Here is a 12990-nt window from a genome sequence, read left to right on the forward strand (position 1 = left end):
AATGACCCATGCCACTAAAGAAACCATATCCTTCTTCTCACCCTGGAGGATAGGTCCATGATGGAAGCTAACCTTGTCAAACACATTCTCCTGAGAATTTGAATTTGGAGACAGTGCAGCCAAGATAGATCTTGTTGGAGGTCATTCATTACACTGCTGGTGGCAGCGCTCAAGTGTCAATGTGTCTCCCCCTGATCCTAGGCCTTCCATCTCTCCTTTGGTTCCTGTCTGTCCCCTAACTTACTTCTAGAGCTACCTATAAATCTTTGAGCCTTGACCACATCCCTCCAATAAATTCTCTTTTGCTGAAAACTGGCAGAGGTGGTGTCTGTGGCTTGCAGCCAAAAGGTCTAACTGCTACTCTGCCAGCTAGACCCAAATTCAAGTTCCAGGCCTATTACTTAAGAGCTGATCGTTGTCCAAGGACTGGCTGGATAGGTGACCTCTCAAGAGATCCTTTGACCCTGGTGTCACCCACGAACCACAGGGAAATGAAAGCAGCAGTGTCAGGGGTTCTGAGTGCCAACTCCCATTCTTCCATGAAAGGGGGCAGTTCCCTCCCGTCCATACAGCTAGGCAGCTGGAGTCTGGCTAGGTGACTGACCCACGCTTGCTTCATGGGATGCTCCCACCTGGGTCTTTGAATCTCGGGGGACAGTTGCAAAGACAAGGGGACAACTGGGATAGTCACAATGGGAACAGTGCCAGGGGCATGGTCCTCACAAGCAAGTTTCTTGGCTCCATTAGCTGCCCACCCTCCTGTTTCCTGGGTCTGGGTCTCCTGCTTTCTTTTCAATCCTGGGATCCATCCAATGTCCTTCTAATAAATTTCATTTCAGAGTGAGTGTAGTTACATGCGCCCAAAAACTCTGGTGTAGTAAGAACAATGCCCATTTTACAGAAGAGGAAATGAAACTGGATTGGAATTTATTTACTTGACCTAGACTCGAACAGACTAGACTTTGAGCTCTTTGAGGGCAGAGACTGTCTGACACCTCTGTGTCACCGCCCTCCTGAACAGAGTCTGTCAATGAGCAGAAACTTCGTGCATATTTTGGAAAATGGGGAGGAAGAAAGGAAAGGAAGGAGAAAAACAGAAGGAGGGCGGAAGTCAAAACATAAAAGGAAGAAAAAGGGAAAGCAGAATTCCCCACCACCTCCCTGCCACCCCTGTGAGTTCAGGCCAACTGTCAACCTTTTTCAGATTCATTTCCAAAGACTTCAGGAAGCAGATGAAGTTTCTAGAACTGCACCCCAAAATGGCACAATCACAACCCTTCCCCCAGCTAAGAGGACATCGGAGTGAAAAGAAGAAAGGACAGGTTTGGGAGTCAGATTTGGAATTTACCCACCTGCTGGCTATATGACCTCGGAGCAAACCTTAGTGTCCCGATCCACAGATGAGCATGTGCATCTGTGATTTGAAGAGACGAACTGCCTCCAGAGCAAGAGGCTGGGATTTCACGGTGAACAGACAGAGCCCTTGCTCCCCTGGAGCTTACAGACTCATAGTGGTTGTATTGGGGAGAACAAGAATTAATCAAAGGAGTAGACTAGTAAATGGAAAATTAGAATTATGTTAGCTCTACCTAGGTGAAATACACAGTCTATCAGGGAAATCAATGACAGTCTACAATGGGAGAATTTGATCTAGTCCAGGTGATTGAAAAGGGTCCAGGAAAATACGAAAGATGGATTAGAGGTCTAGCAGACTGCACAGAATATGCCATGGTTAAATGATGAGAAAGAATATGGCAAGTTTGAGGGGGAAAAAAGAAAAGATCAAAAGACTCTTTTTGTAAAAAAAAACAAAACAACCTTTTATTTTATATTGGAGTATAGCCAAATAACAATACTGTGATAGTTTCAGGTGCACAACAAAGGGACTCAGCCACACACGTATATGTATCCACCTTCTGCTAAACTTCTCTCTCATCCAGGCTGCCACATAACATTAAGCAGAGTTCTGTGTGCTATACAGTAGGACCCTGCTGGTTGTCCATTTTAAATATAGCCACATGTACATGTCAATCTCAAACTTCATAACTATCCCTCCCCCCATCCATCCTCCACCTCCAGCAACCATAAGCTCATTCTCTAAGTCTGTGAGTCTGTTTCTGTTTTGTAAATAAGTTCATTTGTATCATATCTTTTTGGATTCCACATATAAGGATTGTCATATAATATTTCTCCTTCTCTAACTTACTTCACTCAGTATGACAGTCTCTGGGTCTATCCATGTTGCTGCGAATGGTATTATTTCATTCTTTTTAATGGCTAAGTAATATTCCATTAAAATATGTGTATATGTACCACATCTTCTTTATCCATTCCTCTGCTGATGGACATTTAGGTTGCTTCCATGGCTTGGCTATTGGAAACAGTGCTGCAATGAACATTGGGATGCAAGTATCCTTTTGGACCATATTTTTCTCCAGATATATGCCCAGGAGTGGGATTGCAGGGTCAGATGGTAGCTCTAGTTTTAGTTTTTAAAGGAAACTTCATACTGTTTTCCAGATGGGCTATACTAATTTACATTCCCACCAACAGTGTAGGAGGGTTACCTTCTCTCCACACCCTCTCAGGCATTTATTGTTGTAGATTTTTAAATGATGGCTATTTTGACTGGCGTGAGGTGATATCTCAGTTTAGTTTTGATTTACATTTCTCTAGTAATTAGCAATGTTGAATGTCTTTTCCTCTGCCTCTTAGCCATCAGAATGTCTTCTTTGGAGAAATGTCTATTTAGAAACTCTGCCCATTTTTTGATGGGATTGTTTGTTTTGATGCTATTAAGCCTCAAGAGCTGTTTATAAACTTTGGAGACTCATCTCTTGCCAGTCACATTATTTGCAAATATTTTCTCCCAATATTTGTGCATTGAGAGACCAATAGACTCTTTATAAAAAAAAAAAGACATTTATTCAGCATCATGATCAGACTATTACATTTAGCAATCAATAGCATGGGTGCAAAAAAAAAAAAAACTACAATACAACCCTTTCTTGGAATGCTTTACACTTTCCACAGAAAAGAAACCCTGTTATACAATTAGTCACAAGTACAGTTCTCGAGTTTTTTGCCCATACAGATGAGCACTGTCTAAAACATGTCTTCCTTGTAGCAGCTAGGCCCTGCCACCACTGTGCTTGGCTGAGTTCACAAATCTGTTGTAATCTCTAGCTTCCCTGTCACTTCTCTGGCTCTCCTCTCCTGCTAAGCTTTGTTTCCTGCCAGTAAATAAGACCTTCTGCCATTGCCACAGCTACTGCTGCTGCTGAAACCACCATAGCCACCTTGGTTTCGTGGTTTTTGCCTCCACCACCATAGGGGCCAGAACTTCTGCCTCCAAAGTTTCCTCCTTTCATGGGTCCAAAATTTGAAGATCAATTGCTGTAATTGCCAAAATCATTGTAGCCACCGCCACCTCCAGAATTGCTTCCATCATTACCAAATCCATTATAACTATCCCCACTTGCCACCATATCCGCCACCATCATGGATGCCACCGAAGCCACCTCGACCCCTGAAGTTTCCTCCACGACCAAAGTTGTCATTCCCACTGAAACCACCTCCACGACCACCACCAAAGTTTCCAGAACCACTTCGACCCCTCTGGCTGGATGAAGCACTAGCCATCTCTTGCTTAGCTAGGGCTTCTCACTTCACACTTGTGCCCATTCACAGTGTGGTATTTCTCAATGATAATCTTGTCTACGGAGTCATGGTCGTCAAAGGTTGCAAAAGCAAAGCCTCTCTTTTTGCCACTGCCTCGGTCAGTCATGATTTCAATCTCTTCAATTTTCCCATACTTTTTCCCCATTATTTTCAAAGTAATCTCTCAGGTGATGCTCTTCAGTGTCTTCTTTAACGCCACCAAGAGAAACCTTTTTCACAGTTTAGTGGGCACCAGGTCTTTGAGAATCTTCTCTTGAGATGGCCTGCTTTGGTTCCCCAACTCTTCCGTCCGCCTTGTGTGGCCTCACATTCATGGCCGGGTCCACCTCCTCCACCGTGGCGTACGTGACAAACCAGAAGCCTCTGGAGCACTTGGTGTTTGGATCCCTCATTACCACACAGTCTGTGAGCATTCCCCATTGCTCAAAATGGATCCTTAGACTCTCATCATTTGTTTGGAAGCTAATCCTCCGATGAAGAGCTTCCACAGCTGTTCGGGCTCTTTGGGAGACCGTGACTTAGACATGACGGCAGTGGAGTGGGAGAAGACTTCAATGATGCTCTCTTGGCAGCATCCACGGGCAGGAAACCCAATAGACTCTTGAAGGGAGGCAAGATTAGAGAAACAGACAGGGAGCAGACCCTGCAAACCCTGGGATACCTTGGGAAAGGTTTTGATCTCTCTCCTAAGAGCAATGGAAAGCCAGTGAGGTGTCCTGAGTGGGTGAGTTAAATAATCAGATTTGCATTTTGGAAAAATAATCCTGGCAATGGTGTGGAAAACAAACTGGAGGTGGATCCTAATGGATCCAGAGACTAGTTTAGGTGGCCAATGCAGAAGTCCAAACAAGAGCTTAGACAAAAGTGGTGGCTTGGAGTGAAAGGTGAGTAGACAGAGAAATTGATGTTTTTAAGATCAAGAAGGTAAAATTGAAAAAGCTCAATCAAACTTTTGAAATGGATATTATTCCCATTCAGTGTGGAAGGTTTTTGGTTTTGTTTTTAGCTTATTGTTTGTTTTTGTTTGGTTTTAATGATTATTGTTACTACAAATAAAATTCAATCAAACAATTTAAAAAATAAAAAGAGAGGACTTCCCTGGTGGTCCAGTGACTAAGATCTGCACTCCCAATGCCGAGGGCCTGAGTTCGATTCCTGGTCAAGGAACTAGATCCCACATGCCGCAACTGAGAATAAAAGTGTTGCAACTAAAAGATCCCACATGCTGCAGTGAAGATATGGCAAGACCGTGCAGTCAAAAAAATAGATAACATATATTAAAGGAAAACGATAAGGCTCAGTTAAGGATTGAATTGGGAGGAAGAATTAAGGATGATTGTCTTAAGTTTCTGACTCCCATAACTGGAGGGTTGGTGGTTCCAGTTACTGACTTAGGGCTGGATTTGGCAAGGTTTTAGACATCTTGAATTTGGTGGGCCATTGAGACAGCCCAGTGGAGGTGTTAAATGGACATTTAGATAACTGGTCTGGACTCAGAGATATTTGAGCCGGAGTTGTGAATATGTAACCATAGTTGGCAATCGTGCCCTGAACTCAGTGAGTTTGCCTGGGGAGAGAATATAAAGCAAGGATAGAAGAAGTCTAGAGCTGAAAGCTGAGAAACCCAATATTTAAAGTCAGGTAAAAGAGGATAGATCTACAGAAGATAGAAGAGTAGTCAGATAGGTGGCAGGCAAAGGAGATAATAGACACTTGTTACCTTTACCATCCAGAACCCACTCTGTGATAGGCAGAATAATGTCTACCTCTCACCCTGTTCCTCTGGCCCAAAGATGTCCACGTTCTAATCCCTGGACTCTGTGACTATGTTACCTTACATGGTAAAAGGAACTTTGCAGATATGCTTAAGTCAAGGATTTTTAAATGGGGAAATTACCCTGGATTATTCAGATGGCTCCAGTGAAATCACAGGGTCCTTATGTAAGGGTGGAAGGAAGGTCAGAGTCAGAGAAAGAAATATAACAGAACCAGAAGTGGGAGTGATGTGACCATGAGCCAAGGAATGTAGGGAGACTCCAGGAGCTAGAAAAAGGAAGGGAAGGGATTCTCCCCAGAACCTCCTGAAGGAACACAACTCTGCCAACACCATGATCTCAGCCTCAGAAGTCTCAGTTCAGACTTCTGACCTCCAGAACTATAAGAGAATAATTTGTGTTGTTTGAAGACACTGTGTTTGCCGTTTCCTGTCACTGCTATAACAAGCCATTGTATGTTACATTCCCCCTCTTCTTCTGACAACAGTACCCCAGTTTTTCTTTGGGGGATAGCAGCCCCACTCTAAGCCTGCCTACTCCAAAGAAGCTACCTCTAAGCTGAGGCTCCAGTGGTGGAGTAGGAGACCTTGCCTAAGCCAGGCTCTCATTCCAAGCCTCCCCAAGCCACATTCATCAATCAAGATTGTGCATATGATCTCAGCCAGCTCCATCAGAGCAAATCTCAGACTTCACGCAGGGTTGCTGGGGGAAAGAGCCTCACTCCTCTTTGCTGAATGTGAATGCGGAAGAACGTAGCCCCGGGAGTCATTGGGTAACCATCTCTCAGCCAGGGGAGAGAGACTGTCTGAGAACATAGTCTATATGGCATAGTACAGCTGAGAGATAGAAAAAAAGAAAAAAGAGTAACCACGTTCATCTTGTCAAAGCCATGGCTTTTCCAGTAGTCATGTATGGATATGAGAGTTGGACCATAAAGAAAGCTGAGTGCCAAAGAATTGATGCTTTTGAACTGTGGTGTTGGAGGAGACTCTTGAGAGTTCCTTGGACTGCAAGGAGATCAAACCAGTCAATCCTCAAGGAAATCAGTCCTGAATATTCATTGGAAGGACTGATGCTGAAGCTGAAGCTCCAATACTTTGGCCATCTGATACGAAGAACCGACCCATTGAAAAAGACCCTTTTGCTTGGAAAGATTGAAGGCAGGAGGAGAAGGGGACAACAGAGGATGAGATGGTTGGATGGCATCACTGACTCAATGGACCTGAGTTTGAGCAAGCCCTGAAGTTGGTGATGGACAAGGAAGCCTGGCGTGCTACAGTCCATGGGCTCGCAAAGAGTCGGACACAACTGAGCAACTGAACTGAACTGAATTGAACCAGGCAGGTCCTAACACAGCGCTGTTATTTATCTGGTATTCATTGGAATGGATGATTATTGTTGAAATATTTCTGTTGGGAAGTAAATGCTTTCCAGAACCCCCTGGGGATACGAATCATTCCCCCACTTTCTCCTAGTCACCTTTCTGGAACCCCTGAACTTCCCTATGACCCAGTAACTAAAGAGTTGATGCTTGGTCTGGCAGGAGACTTCCAGAACACCTTCTCTGACATCTGTTCAATGACAATGCAATGCCAATTGTTAAGTATTTTAAATGTCGCTTCTGTCTCTGTACTGTTGTTTGAATCCCTCTATTCAACTGGGTCGAAACGTAATCCTGGACTCTTCTTTTGATGTTGTTGTTGAAGCCAGTAGAAGTCAAAGTTTCTGTCACTTGATAATCAAAAGAGACCCCACACTTTTCTCCTCCCACCCACTCCACCCCCCAAAGCACCACTCTGGCTGCACAGTGCTTACTCTGAGCTCCAGGCTCCTAGGAAACTAGCACCAAAGTCATGTCCCTCCAGTTGCCATCATGATCTTCTACTGGGACCGCATCAGCCCTCATGAGATGTTCTCCAACATCTACAAGATCTGGGAGGTCGCAGAGGGCTGTGTCTGGAGGTGAAGGGGAAGGTGATCAACAGGACAAAGGGTAGCATTGATGAATCACTCATTGGTGGAAATGCTTTCACTGAAGGCTTGGAAGGCTAAGGCACTGAAAGCACAGTAATCACTCATGTTGCTATTGTCATGACCCATCACTTGCAGGAAACCACCTTTATGGAAGAAGCCTATGAGAAGTATATCAAAGATGACATGAAGTCAGTCAAAGGGAAACATGAAGAGCAGAGACCAGAAAGAGTAAAACCTTTTATATGACAGGAGCTGCAGAACAAATAAAGTGCATCCTTGCTGACTTCAAAACCTATCAGTTCTTGGGACTTGTCTGGTGGTCCAGTGGTTAAGAATCTACTTACCAATGCAAAGGACACGAGTTCAATCCCTGGTCCAGGAAGATCCCACATGCCACAACTACTTAGTAGTACCTCAAGACCCTGCAAACTGCAACTACTAAAGCCAGAACACTTACAGCCCATGCTCAGCAACAAGAGAAGCCACTGCAATGAGAAGCCAGCACACCACAATGAAGAGTAGACCCTGAGCACAGCAATGAAGACCCAGTACAGCACATTAAAAATAAATAAAATTTTTAAAATTGTCCATTTTTATCAGCAAAAACATGAATCCAGATGGCATGGTTTCTCTGTTGAACTACCATGAGGATGGTGTGACCCCCATATATGGTTTTAAGGATGGCTTACAAGTGGGAAAATGTTAACAAACTTGGCAGTGACTTTGGAGCATCACCTGTTGTCATAACTGACTGGCTGCTGCTTTTCATCCACAAAACACTGGGACTGATGTCATCTTGAGCTCTTCATTTATTTTGATTCGGATTTGTTTGGAGTGGAGGCATTGTTTTTGAGGGGAAAAAATATTTCGTGTAGTTTGTCTAAAATAAAATGCATATAAACTCAAAAGGGAGAGAGAGAGAGACCCCACAAACACCAGGTCACAGAAGCCAGGGAATGAGAGTTTTAAGAAGAAAGGAATGCTTAACAGAGTCAAATGCTGAGAAGTCAAGTGGGATCCCTGATACCACATAAATGTGTAGACCATCTGAGCCCAAGGCAAATGCTCCACATGAGATGACCCCTCTCCCCTCGTGTCTCCCATAGCTCCATTCAACAGTATTCAGACAGGTTAGACTTAGCTGTGTGTAACAGAAAATCCAAAATAACAGAAGTTTAAACAAGAGACAATTGTGTTTCTCTGTCAAATAAAAGTGGTCCAGAGGTAGGCAGAAGAGGGTGGGAATAGTACACCACCAATATCATGGACCCAGGCTGTTCGTCTTATTCTGTTCTACCATCATGGCTCAGAGCTTCCATTTTCAAGGTCACTTCAAGGCCGAGCACGGCTGTTGGGAGCACGGCTGTTGGAACATCAGATTCCAGGCGAGAAGAGAAAGGGGGGAAAAGCAGAAGAGGCTCACTTGACTGAGTTAATCCCTTGAATTAACGTCTCCAGAAGTCCTTTCAACTCTTCCACTTACACCTCATTGGCCGAAACTTAGTCAGAAGGCTGGTTCTAAAGAGTTATAATAAAGAATCCAATTTCAAAACAAAGAAAGAAGGCTGGCTCGCTGTAGCAGTAAGGAAATGTAGTCCTTTTTTCTTTTTTTAGTACTTTTTTTTTCAAGATTAATTTATTTATTTTTGACTGTGCTGGGTCTTCACTGCTGCTCTCTGGCTTTCTCAATTGCGGCGAGTGGGGGCTACTCTCTATAGTTTCAGTACCCGGGCTTCTGATTGCAGTGGCTTCAGATCATGGGCTCTAGACGTGAGAGCTTCAGTGAAAGTGAAAGTCTCACAGTTGTGTCCAACTCTTTGTGACCCCTTGGACTAAACAGTCCATGGAATTATCTAGGCCAGAACACTGGAGTGGGTAGCCTTTCCCTTCTCCAGGGGATCTTCTCGACCCAGGGATCGAACCAGGGTCTTCTGCACTGCAGGTGGATTCCCAACCACTGGACCACTAGTAAAGCCCTGGAAACGTAGTCTATAAGCTGGATGCTTTGTTACTTCAAATAAAATAGGGGTTCTTCTGTTTTGGACTAGGGAGAGAATAGATGTTAGGTAACTGGCAATATTACTGCTTACATTCGATGGCACATATAATTGTTCTTGACAGATTCCCAAATGGTATTGTTTCCGTTGTCTTCCCCTTGCCATTTAACACATCTATGCAATAGTTGTCATCATCTCTATTTTTCCAGTTGGAGAAACTGAAGTTCAGACATAGGCGATCAGTTACCTAAGGCCAAACCACTAGTGATGACAGAACTGGGAGACAAATCCAGATCTAACTCCAAGGCCAGAGTTCTTCCCCATGCCCCATCTTGCCTTCCTCAACAATTTTTGGCCGCTACTATAGTTAAAATTCAGTTGTTGTGAAACATCCATAATATTGCAGGCCATGAGATCAAGTATAAACAATGAAACAATGGGTTATTAGGATTGACAGATATACACTGTGTGCGTGCATGCTGAGTTGTGTCTAACTTCAGCCGTGTCTGACTCTTTGCAACCCTATGGACTGTAGCCCACCAGGCTCCTCTGTCTGTGGAATTCTCTAGGCAAGAATACTGGAGTGGGTCGCCATGGGGATCCTCCTGACCCAGGGATCGAACTTGGGCCTTCTGCACTGCAGACAGACTCTTTACTGCTGAGCCACTGGGGAAGCCCCGACATATACACACTGCTGTGTGTAAAGCAGATAGCTAGCGGGAACCTGCAGTATAGTGCAGGGAACTCAGATCGATGCTCTGTGATGACCTAGAGGGGTGGGATGAGAGTGGGTGGGAGGAAGGTTCAAGAGGAAGGGAATATACGTGTAGATATAACTGATTCAATTTATAGTACAGCAGAAACTAACACAAGGGCAGAAGGAGAAGAGGACGTCAGAGGATGAGATGGTTGGATGGCACCACTGATGCAATGGACGTGAACTTGGGCAAACTTCGGGAGATGGTGAGGGATGCGGAGGCCTGGTGTGCTGTAGTCCATGGGGTTGCAAAGAGTAGGACATGTCTGGGCAACTGCACAACAAAAATAGATAAGCAACAAGGACCTACTAGGAACTATATTGGTTATCTTATAATAACCTATAATGCAAAAGAACATATATATATATATATATATATATATATATATTAATCACTTTGCTGATTAATACCAGAAACTAATACAACGTTGTAAATCAACTATACTTCAATTAAAAAAAATTTTATTTAAAAAAAGAAACAATGGGGACTTCTCTACTGGTGCAGTGGATAAGAATCAACCTGCCAGTGCAGCAGACATGTGTTCAAACCCTGGTCTGGGAAGATTCCACATGCTGCGGAGCAACTAAGCCCGCGCCCCACAACTACTGAAGCCTGCACGCTCTAGGGCCTGAACGCCACAGCTAATGAGCCCCTGTGCCGCAACTCCTGAAGCCCACGCACCTAGAGCCTGCATTCTGCAACAAGAGAAGCCACAGTGATGAGAAGCCCATGAACCATAACTAGAGGGTAGCCCCCACGGCAACGAAGACTACAGCCATTTTACAAATAAGGAAACTGAGGCTGGGGAGGCTAAGTGATTCGCCTAAGTGATTACACAGCCAGTGTCAGAGCTGAGATTCAAAAGATCTGTAGCATTCGTTGATTTCTGTGGTGTAAATACCCAGTCAAGCTACCAATGTGACGTCTCTGAACACAGAATTGGGAAGAGACGTTCCTGGTGGCCTCTCACACGCCGGATGACCCGGCTTTAGCTCTGAGAAGCAAGCATAACACGCTGTTGCATTTTTAACACGTCTGCCATTTTGCTACAGTGTGAGAGCAGAAACTTCTTTTGTTGCTCCCACCTCACATGGCAGAGGGCTACCGAAAGGCAATCGCTGGAAGTCGGATAATGAAAGGATGCTCATTCTCTTTCCACAAGGCCGCATTGCCTCAGCCAGTCACATGTAGCAAGACTCTCACGTGTACAGAATTTTAGTGACTCAGCCCTTTCACACAGAGTAACTCCAGCAGAGTTTGCTGAATCCATGGCAGGCAACCCCGCCTTGAGCATGATGAAGCCACCATGAGAAAAGCTCCTTTGGAAGTCTGAATTTCTCTCATTTCACCCCACTTCTTCCTACCCAATCTTCCCATTTTTCCAAGTGGTATGTGTGTGTATGTGTTCACATAAAATGTACTATCGTAGCCATTTTTAAGTGTATAGTTTAGTGGCATTAAGGATATTTCCACTGTTGTTCAATGATCACCACCATCCATCTCTAAAACTTTTTTATCTTCCCAGACTGAACCTCCATAGTCATCAAATGATCATTCCCCATTCCCCTCTCCCCCAACCCTGATAACCACCATTCTACTTTCTGTTTCTAAGAATTTACTGCCCTAGGCACCTTATACAAGTGGAATCAAACAGTATTCATATTTTTGTGACTGGCTTATCATAATATCCTTGAGGTTCATTCATACTGTAGCATGTAGCATACTTTTTAAGGCTGAATGATATCCCCTGGTTTTGTACACACCTGCATTTTGTTCATACATTCATCTCTTGATGGACACTTCGGTTGCTTCCACAGTTGGCTATTCTGAATACTGCTGCTATGAACTTTGGTATTAAAGTTCCTGCTTTCAGTTCCTTTGGGTATATAACCAGAAGTGGAATTACGAAGTCATAGCGTAATTCCGTGTTTAAGTTTTTGAGGAACTTCATGCTGTTTTCCATAGCAACTGTGCTATTTTACATTCCAACCAGCAATGCACAAGGATTCCATTTTTCCACAGCCTTGCCAACACTTGTTATCTTCTGTTTTCATGTCATCTTGGTTTTGATGTGCATTTCCCTGATGATTAGTGATGCTGAACATTTTTTTCATATGCTTGTTGGCCATCTGTATATCTCTTTTGGAGAAATGTCTATTTAAGTCCTTTACCCATTTCCTAAATGACTTGTTAGTTTTTTTATTGTTGAGCTGTAGAAGCTCTTTATATATTCTGCATATCACTCCCTCATCAGATGTGATTTGCAAATAATTTCTCCCATTCAATGGGTTGCCTTTTATTTTTTTAAGACAGACCTTATGAAAAGAGTCACTTGCTTTTTTTTAATATTTACTTATTTGGATGCACCAGGTCTTAGTTGCAGCACTCAGGACCTTCAATCTTCTTTGTGGCACATGGGTTCTTTTATTCATAGTCACAGCACGCAGGATCTGTTAGTTGTGGCATTTGAACTCTTAATTGCATGTGGGACCAGGGATCAAACCAGGGCCCCCTGCACTAGGAGCATAGAGTCTCGACCACTGGACCACCAGGCAATTCTCATGGGTTGCCTTTTAACTCTGTTGATAGTGTCCTTTAATGCCCCACCCTTTCTTCTAAGGAACCGATTCATCATTTCCTTCCATAGGCCAAAACCCCTGACTCATGTATGTGGCAGTTCTTCTTAAAAACCTCTCTGAGCTCCTCTTTTCTCTTCTCTGTCATCCTATGTACCACTGAATTTGCTCTCACCATGTCTTCTCACCAGACTTTCAAGATCAAGCGATTCCTGGTCAGGAATCAAAA

At 43.8% G+C, this 12990-nt stretch overlaps 2 pseudogenes; one reads left to right on the plus strand and one right to left on the minus strand.

Annotated features, from left to right (window-relative positions):
- Window positions 1-3069: 3069 nt before the first annotated feature.
- LOC136163130 (heterogeneous nuclear ribonucleoprotein A1-like) lies at window positions 3070-4207 on the minus strand (annotated as a pseudogene).
- A 3122-nt stretch (window positions 4208-7329) lies between these two features.
- LOC136163131 (translationally-controlled tumor protein-like) lies at window positions 7330-8136 on the plus strand (annotated as a pseudogene).
- The last annotated feature ends 4854 nt before the right edge of the window (window positions 8137-12990 follow it).

The sequence above is a fragment of the Muntiacus reevesi genome, chromosome 3 (genome assembly GCF_963930625.1).
Source record: "Muntiacus reevesi chromosome 3, mMunRee1.1, whole genome shotgun sequence".
NCBI classification, from domain to species: domain Eukaryota; kingdom Metazoa; phylum Chordata; class Mammalia; order Artiodactyla; family Cervidae; genus Muntiacus; species Muntiacus reevesi.